Genomic DNA, 8,594 nt, shown 5'->3' with positions numbered 1-8,594 from the left:
AACATAATGTGCAATCCAAGGCTCTGGTAGATGATTTCAGCCTTGCTGAGAAAGGGCCCAGTGTAACCCTGACAAGAACTGACCCTTTCAGTGAAGTTTGAACCAGGTCCTGGTTTGTCTCTTTAGCTGGGCCAGAAATGATGGGATACTAAGGATGAGTGTGCACCTGCCCCTGCTGCCTCCAGCCCCATTCCTGGCCATGGCATGGAGGCCCTGGAGCAACTTGGGCAGGCAGAGAGCTTGCAGAGAGCAGCAGGGCAGGGAGCTCTGCTGAACTTGCTCAGTGCCAGGGAGCCTGAGCTGATGGATGTGTGGGAGCTGGAGAGCAGCCAGCATGCTGAGAGCTCAGCAGCACCTGGGCTCAAAGGCTGCTGGGGGAAGTGTAGGAGGGAAGGGCAGCAGCAGAAGAAATGAGGGACTTGAGAAAAGCAGGTTTTGACATCCTGCAGAATGGCTTTGTGGGGACATGGCTGGAGATCAGCTCTGGCTGTGAGACGCCTTAGGGGCAGGGAGAGAACAGTGATCTAAAGCCACTGCCATGCCATCCAAAAGGGCAGTGGAGGCAGTGGCACACCAGAACATCTTGATGTCAAACGTGTGAATGCCAGCTGGGAATGCAGCCACACTTGCAGAGGAGTGAGCACAAGGGCAGAGGTGGCAAATGTGGGACATGGTTTCTCCCTCACCACTTTGTGTTCCCTTCCCCATCCTGGGCCAAGCTGGACGATCAGTTTGGCTTTTCTTGCCAGGTCCCAGTTAAATGCATGGCTAAATGTCCTGAGGCATGAATGGAGGCAAGGCTGGATTCTTGATCTGATCACTGTGTTCTACTCTTTCCAGACTTCCTTGCTGTATTCCAGTGGTGGGGATATGAAGAAGGGGTTGCTGGGACCACCTTTGATCCCCCCCATACGCAGGGCAGTGAGTCCCCCTGTGGGCAGTGCTGCAGGGTCCCTGCCAAACTCTCCCCAGCTGGAATTCCAGGACTCCCAGGAGATGAGGTAAGCCAAGGTGTCTGCTGCTGCAGTGTGCTGTTCAGCTCTCTCTTCGCATCTTGTGGGGTTATTTTGTCCAGTCAGGTGTCCCATGTATTTTGGCAAACCTCTGTGTATTCTCCATTTTGGCCATCTATGATGATCCAGTGCAAATGTCAAAGGCAACACCAATGTCCCAAGAGCAGAGGTGGTGGTGGGGAAGAGGAGGTAGGGCTTTAAAGCACCTCAAGATGGTTCCTCTGCTGGACCTTGGCTATTGAATTCCTCTGTAATTGTTGTGGTGACATTTGGGAACTGTACTGCATGGGATGGGTCCTGCAGGTCTTTGAATGCTGTTATCCTTGACTGTCAAATTTGGCAACCATGAGAATATGCTTGGACAAATTTTGGCTACTGGAGAGGTGTTTGTAAATTCAGGTGCTGCTTCTGTAAACATCAGGTGTATCTTCATTCTGCCTAGGGCTCCACAGTGAAATGAGATGCCAGATAAATGTTGCAGTATAGATGTAAAATCTGATGTATAATCCGATTGATGTTTAATGTTTTGATCTGGGCTTAAGATCAAAGAGGGAAAGGTGCTATAGAAGAGGCACAGGACTGTACCTGATGGAAAAATATTGGCTTGGATATGGAAGAGAAAATGTACCTATAACCCTTATGCAAGAGCTAACAATAAAGAGGGAGTCACGGAAGTATCATGCCAATTGTGAATCTTCAGTGGCTTTTAAGGTGTGATCTGCACATCCTTCCCTAGCATCTGAGTTGGAAACCAGGCTTTGTTTTCTTGAAAGAGTCTGCAGGTGTAATATCATTCTCAGGAGACAGCAGTGCTCTGACCACATGTGGCATGAGGATGTCACCAGGGTAAGCCACAAGCAGGCAAAGTCAAGCTTTGGCAGCTGTACAAAAGTAGCTGCCCTCCATTCAGAGTCATGATTCAGCTCAGCAGCTCTTGCTGCTTCAGAGAGGCTGTAGGAGCCACTTGGCTCCAAAAGGAGAGGCAGCAGAACTGGGGAATTCTGATGCAGGTTGAAGAATTATTGCTGTGTTTTAGCTGGAGCTTGGCCACCTCTATGTGACTCCAGCAATGGCAAACTTAAGGACAATGAATCAGCTTTGTATCTTGTTGGGTTTGTGTGTTTCATTTCCCCCTTCATCACAGTGACCATGTTTAAAAGTTTTGCCTCCTTTCATGGTACACCCTTTCCCTCCCTTCTCTTTCTACCTCCTCACATGTTCTTTTGTCCTCCATTTTCTCCAGGCCAAGACCCAGCTGCAGAAGCAAAGAGAATTCTGAACCTGCAGGTAGGTACAGGGCATGTCTGTCCTAAAATGACCATTGCATTCTTGACTCAGAGGTGACATTTGGAAAGCTTGGTTAAAACCAATTCTTCTCAAAATTTCCTTAAATTCATTTCAATTCTTTGGTGGGCTCAGTGGACTCTCCCAGAGGCCAGTCACTGGGAATGTTCTCTGGTGGCACAGTGAAAATTCCTCCAGTGTGAAGTGTTGAGTGGTACCTGGGGGCCATAGAGATGCAGCGCTGGAAGAGGATACCTTCCTCTCCATGCTTCTTATTCTTTTTATCTCCCTGCAGCCTTTTTAGTGTCACAATTAGCAGGGGAAAGAAGGCTTTTAGCATGAAATGAGAGAAGTTCCCCCTCCTTCCTCCTGCTTTTGAAGCAGAAAACCTTTCCTTGGGGCACTTTCTGAGCGGAACCTTTTGAGATGTGAAGGGGATTAATGGACATTGCCTGGTTTTGTATTGGCAGAAATAGGGAAACTTCCTACGATAGAAAGTTCTTTTGAATTTGCCAGTGAAGGAGAAAGAGCCTTCCAAATGGATACATCCTATGCAGGGTGTGAGTTTGTCATCCTGTGCAGAACAAGCCCAAAGCCACCTATGGCAGGTTCACAATGACAAATCTCTTCCCAGCTCTCTCTGCCTGTGTCAGTGTTGCAGGCTGAGGCTGGGGCAGGAGATGCCTTCTGCCTTGTCCCTGTCCCTGCCTTGCCTGATCCCTGACAAGTGGAATCGTGCCAGACAAAATGCAGTCTCTGGTGCATCTGGGTCAGGCAATGCTTTCAAGTTGAAAGCCTCAATGACACTGTTGTTGTTCCTTTGCCATCTCTGGGTGTGTAATGATAGGAGAGATGAGACTTGGAGAAATAATTCTGCTGATGCAGAACAAGGGATCAGATCCCCTGGTCCCTTTGGGGGTCAGGGTTAGTTCTGCCAAATCCTGGCTACGGCCCCCCTTTGGAATGACTCCTTCATTGCTGATATGAAGCTGAAATGCTTAATGCACTGGAAAATAGTATTGCTCAGTAAGTAAGGTGACATTTTTGCTGGATCAATTCTGGACTAGAAATGACCTATCTCATTAAACATTACCTGTCTCACTTTTATTACTGACCACTGCATTCCACAGGGTGAAGGAATCTGGGTTTAAGACACTCATCCTGCTTGCCTGCCATATGATTTTATTCTCTGTGCAGCCATGTAAAGAACTAGTTCTCTTAATTCTAACTGCTTTGTTGGAGAGTATTTCAAAATTACCTACCCTCTGCTATTTCCATTAGGAATATTTTGAATTGACAGTATTAGCCAAGATCAGAAATGTTTTGAGGCAGGTCATGTTTATGTTGTGTTTGGGTGTCTCTGCTGAAAAGACTGCAGGGAATAAACCCCTGGAACAAGTAAGTACAGCAAAAGTGGAACTTTGGGATGAGCACTTTGTTCCCTACCAATACGAGCTCACAGAATACTGGGCACATCTAATGCAGAAAGCAAAGCTTCTTTTTTATCTGAAACGTGGTGCCATTGTTTGTGTCCCAGCACTTCTTTTGTTGTAAAGAGTAATATAAAAATCCCAAAAATGCAATACCCCACCTGGAACTGAGTGGGACCTACAGAAACAAAGGCCTTGAAAATTACTTTTGAAAGCAATGACTTCCTTGCCAGGATCAGATTCTAGAGAGCACTGTGAATTCCCAACTGTTTGGAAGGAAAGGGATCCTGTAGTAGTGGGGAGGCAATGGGCATCACATGAACTAGTAGAGCCCTTCTCTTTTGGCTTGCCAGCTCCATATTGTTCAGAGAAATTAAACTGATTCTTGTTTCATGAAAAATAAAAAACCAAGCAATCTTCTCAGTAACTAAAATACGCTTTGAATTCCTCACCCATTAGATGAGTTGATTGTAAAGGCATGAGTTCAATTAACTCACTTCTTCTCTTGTACCGGAATGTCAGCTGCTTCTGAGCCTACAGCAAAAACCCAGAGGAAGAAGGGAAAGAGCTCTGGGTTCAAGACAGAGCTGAGATGCCTCTGTTGCCAAGGAAACGGGCTGAGCTGTTGGGCTTGGAGCCTCCTGTGCCGGAGCCCGGCCTTGGGAATGGAAATCGGGGCTCGCAGGAGGCTCAGGGGCCTTGGCCCAGGAGCCCCGGCAGAGCCGCAGAGCAGCACCGGCCCCAGGGGCACTGCAGGGAGGACAAGGACAGAGGGCAGGGGGAGCTGGGCTGTTGGCTGGCAGGAGGAGGGGTCTTGTGGCAGCCCAGAGAGGCTGTGCACATTGCCAGGGAACAGCTGTGCCCTGCATGTGCCCCCGCAATGAGCTGTGCTGCTGCCAGTGCCCCTGGAGCTGTAGGGCTGCTGAGCTGTGGGGCAGGCAGAGGAGCAGGAGGGTGCATGTGCAGCTGAGCCATTCCTAGGGAGCACAGGGTTCTGGGCTCCCTGCTGTCCCAGGGCAGCCCAGAGGCCAGACTGTGCCCGTACTAGCTCTGGGTAAGTGGCTCAGGGTTGTGCCCTGGCCTGCCTCAAGTGTCTGCCAGCAGGAGCATGTTTCCCTGTGCAGCTGTTTAGAAGTTTGCAGGAAATGTGTCCCAGGAATTATGGAGCTTCAGATGCTTTAGATTGCATCTCCACCTCTGTTACATTTTGTGTGTCCCTTTTGCTGGCCTGACTGACAGCAGTGGTCCCAACGAGGTTACCTTGGGATCTGTAGTTTCCCTGCCAACATCCCAAATGCATTTACCTTCCAAGGCCCTCCTTTCACAGAGCCGCTGTCTAAGTCTCCTTTTTTATTATTATGCTGACCATTCTGCAGGGGCAAAAAATCCTGATTTAAGACATTGCTTTTTTTCTACTGCATTGCCACTTAATTTATCCTCTGTGAAGTTGTATAGAATTGCAACTAGAAAATCAGCCTTTAGTCATCCTGGCCTGAAAGTGGCCCAATCTCATACAGTTTAGAATGAAAATCCTTGGGGAAAATGAAATATCTAGTGTCAAGAACACAGTTCACACTTGGCTAACACTCCTGCACTCCTGCAATGCTCAGATTTTCTTTGAATGTCCTATGAAATATTCCAACAAAGAGAAGACAATGTTGATCTAAATGCATCCAGGTATTAGAACCTGGGGCTTCTTTCAGGAACCAGAAAGATGATGTTTACTACAATCAGCATGAATAAGGGCAGATAAGAATCTCTGTCAAGGGCAATCTCCTTCTCTGCCCTTCTCTATCACACACAGAGGCTTTCCAGCATGCAGGGGCTGGGGCCTTCATCATGCAGCAGGTTTCAGTCTGCTGGCCAACAGAGTCATGTCATGTCTGTTGCCAGTAGTCCATCCCCTGGGAGAGGGTCTAGGCATTGTACCTTGCTGCTCTCAATCCCAATCTCTGTGTCTTGAGAGCTCTGCACTCCGGAACCTGTCTTGCCTGTTGCCCAGCATTGTGGTTTTGGGGGCTTGAAGTCTGTCAGAGGTTTACAGGAACCTTTGCTTCCATTCCCAGGCCTCCCACTGAGCCAGGCCAAGGACACAGATCATTCCACCACTCCTGGTCTTACAAGGGACAAAGAGCTGAGGGACGCCTTTGGAAAGGTAAGGGATAAGAACAGGGATGAGCAGACTTCCTTTCCAGTGGCTGTTTAGTGCTTGGCCCAAAATGTCACTGAAAATCATCATCTTCCACTCTAGGGGAATGGGGATTCACTTGGGAATATATTGGACAGCTACAGAACCACTGCTTGGCTATTTCCAGTGGTGCCAAGGTCTCTGTTTTGGAGATGGTGCTAAGGTCATGCCTGAAGCATTTTTTTTATGTGCAAAGGCTGTTTTAGAGAAGTTCTGAATGACAGAGCAAGCTACACATCAGTGAACGTGGGCAAAGTGCATCCTTGGAAGCAGAGAAGCTAAGATTCTAATGTTGGGTGCAAGCAAGGCTGCAAAATCAAATGGTAGAGGTTGATTTTTCCTGGTTACCTTTGTGTCTGTATCTCACAGCCCTCTCATTCTCAAGTTTTCTGCTCATGAACATCAATGCTTCTGTAACTTGTTTTCACATGACTCCTCGTTTTGGTCTCCTGGTCTCAGAGACCAAGTCCTTCAGAGTCCTTCAGAGCTGAGTCCTTCAGAAGCCAGGAAGTGAGAAACAGCTGCAATTCCTGGCCATGAGTGTTAAGCAACAGCTCATTAGCCCTCCTTGCTGGGTATTGCACATGGGTTTTATTCTCCTGCCATGGCCTGTAGGAACTGAACTGCCTGCTCCCTGGCCATGTCAGCTGTTCCTCTGCCTTGGAGCACTCCTATGACTTTCATGCTTCAAGCAGGGCTTCCTGACATTGGTTGCAGTTGCAGCAGTGTAAGGTTGTGGCTCTGAAGTGTTGTTGTATTCATGTTGTTGCATAATTATATTTCCTGAGTCTCATACCTTCTTGGTGGTTTTCTCATGGCAGATCTTCACAGCAGTGGTGTTGTTGCTTCTCGGTCAGGACTCCTCTCCCAGGCTATCCCTGACCACCCCGCCCCCTTTTATCTCAGTTGCCTCCATGGGCTACAGCTGCTGCCCAATCAAGGACATCACAGCTGCAGCCCATTTACAATAACTAGAATCAGGGCAGGGTCACTAATACAATACAAAGATCTTTCACTGCCATTCATATATTTACAATACATAAGTTAACTCAACCCCCTACAAAGTGTTCCACCTCACTGTGTGTAATTGCCAAGGTGAGGACAGGAGACATTCCTCTGAAACTATTGGAATGTGGATGGAGCTGCACTGAAGCCTATGGCACTCTGTGGACTCTGTGCTCCTGATGAGATGTTGTGTGTGGTTTGTGTGTCTCTGCTTACAGTCTATGATGTATTTCCATTGCATCCAGATCCGTGCTGCTTTGTACATGTTGGCTCAAAAGAACTTGGGGCAGAAGGACGCAGAGCTTTTGGAGAGACAGATGAAGAAAAGGAGACAAAGGAAAACATTCTTGCAGCCTATTCCTGAGACAGTTGAGCTTGGGGATGCAGCTGAAGCAAGTAAGTGGTGCCTACACTTGTGGTGGTCCTTTTTCACCACTTGCTTGCCCTTTTCATAGTGTTGCAATCAGACTGGGGAGCTGTTCAGCTTCCACCTGAGTGGAAGCTTGCTTGGGATTTAATTCTGTTTCCCAAAGAAAAATACAGAGGCATGAAGTGTCTTGCCCATGGCCTCACTGAGTCAGTAACAGAATATCAGCTTCCCCCCTTTACCTCTAAAGTCCTTCAGAGCAGAAAATTCTGTCTTGCAAAGTACACTAAGGTTTCAGACTCTCCTGGAGAGCAGCTTCCAGGGAAGGGGAGTCCAAAAGAATGCTTTTCAACCAGGCTGCAACCTGAAAGAAACAAAATTCAGCTCCTTCTAATGAAAACACCAGAGATCCTTCTCCTGCCACTCCCTGCTGAGGAGCTGGCACTGTAGGGCTGTGCTGAAGCCCCAGCCAGGGCTAATGTTGCAGCCCCAGGAGCAGCAGCGTTCCCAACTGGATCCTGGCTGAGAGGCTCTGCCTGCAGGGCTGTGAGCGCTGCCCAAGGGCGGCAGCGGGGCCCTGAGGAGGCAGCACTCAGCCCGAGGGCAGCACACAGGGTTATCTGCACTTTCCTTTGGCAACTGCCCCTGCCAGCCTCTGGAACAGGAGAACAAAGGCAAAGCAATACTGGGTTTCCTTGTTTCTTAGGGGAAGCATCACTGCAATTTGGTTTTAAGCTAGAATAAGGTAGATTTTTTTTTATAATGAAAAGGATGAAAAGCTGGAAGGTTTTCCCAAAGAAGCTGTTGGTCCATCCTTGAAGGTGTTCAAGGCCAGCTTACATGGGGCTCTGAGGAACCTGATCAGGATGAAGATGTCACTGCTCACAGGGGTTGGACTAGATGATGCTTAAAGGTGCCTTCCTACCCAAACTCTTCTAAGATTCTGTGATCGTTGTCCCATGTTAGTGTTATACTTGGTATACAGTGGTATTTCGTTGTTATACTTGAAGTTCTTTGGGGTAACAAGCAGATGTTACCCAGCTCCAGCAAGTTTTCTGGTCCTTTCCATCATCACCTGTCCAGCACTCTCCCCTTACAAGCTCCTCTTTGGTCCCTGCAGCCTTTAGCCTACCACCTGTTGATGGCACAGCTTCTAGAGGGCAGAGAAAACACCCTGGTAGTGCCTTGAAGGAGAAGGTCTTGAGGAAGCAGGACAATGTGTCCTTACTGCCCAGTACACCCATCATCCATGGGGATGGCAGCTTCCCATGCAGCTCCTCAGGTAAGCCTGCTCCATGGCAGCTTCT

This window comes from Melospiza georgiana, chromosome 30, assembly GCF_028018845.1.
Source record: "Melospiza georgiana isolate bMelGeo1 chromosome 30, bMelGeo1.pri, whole genome shotgun sequence".
NCBI lineage: Eukaryota > Metazoa > Chordata > Aves > Passeriformes > Passerellidae > Melospiza > Melospiza georgiana.
This window is presented reverse-complemented; position numbering follows the sequence as displayed.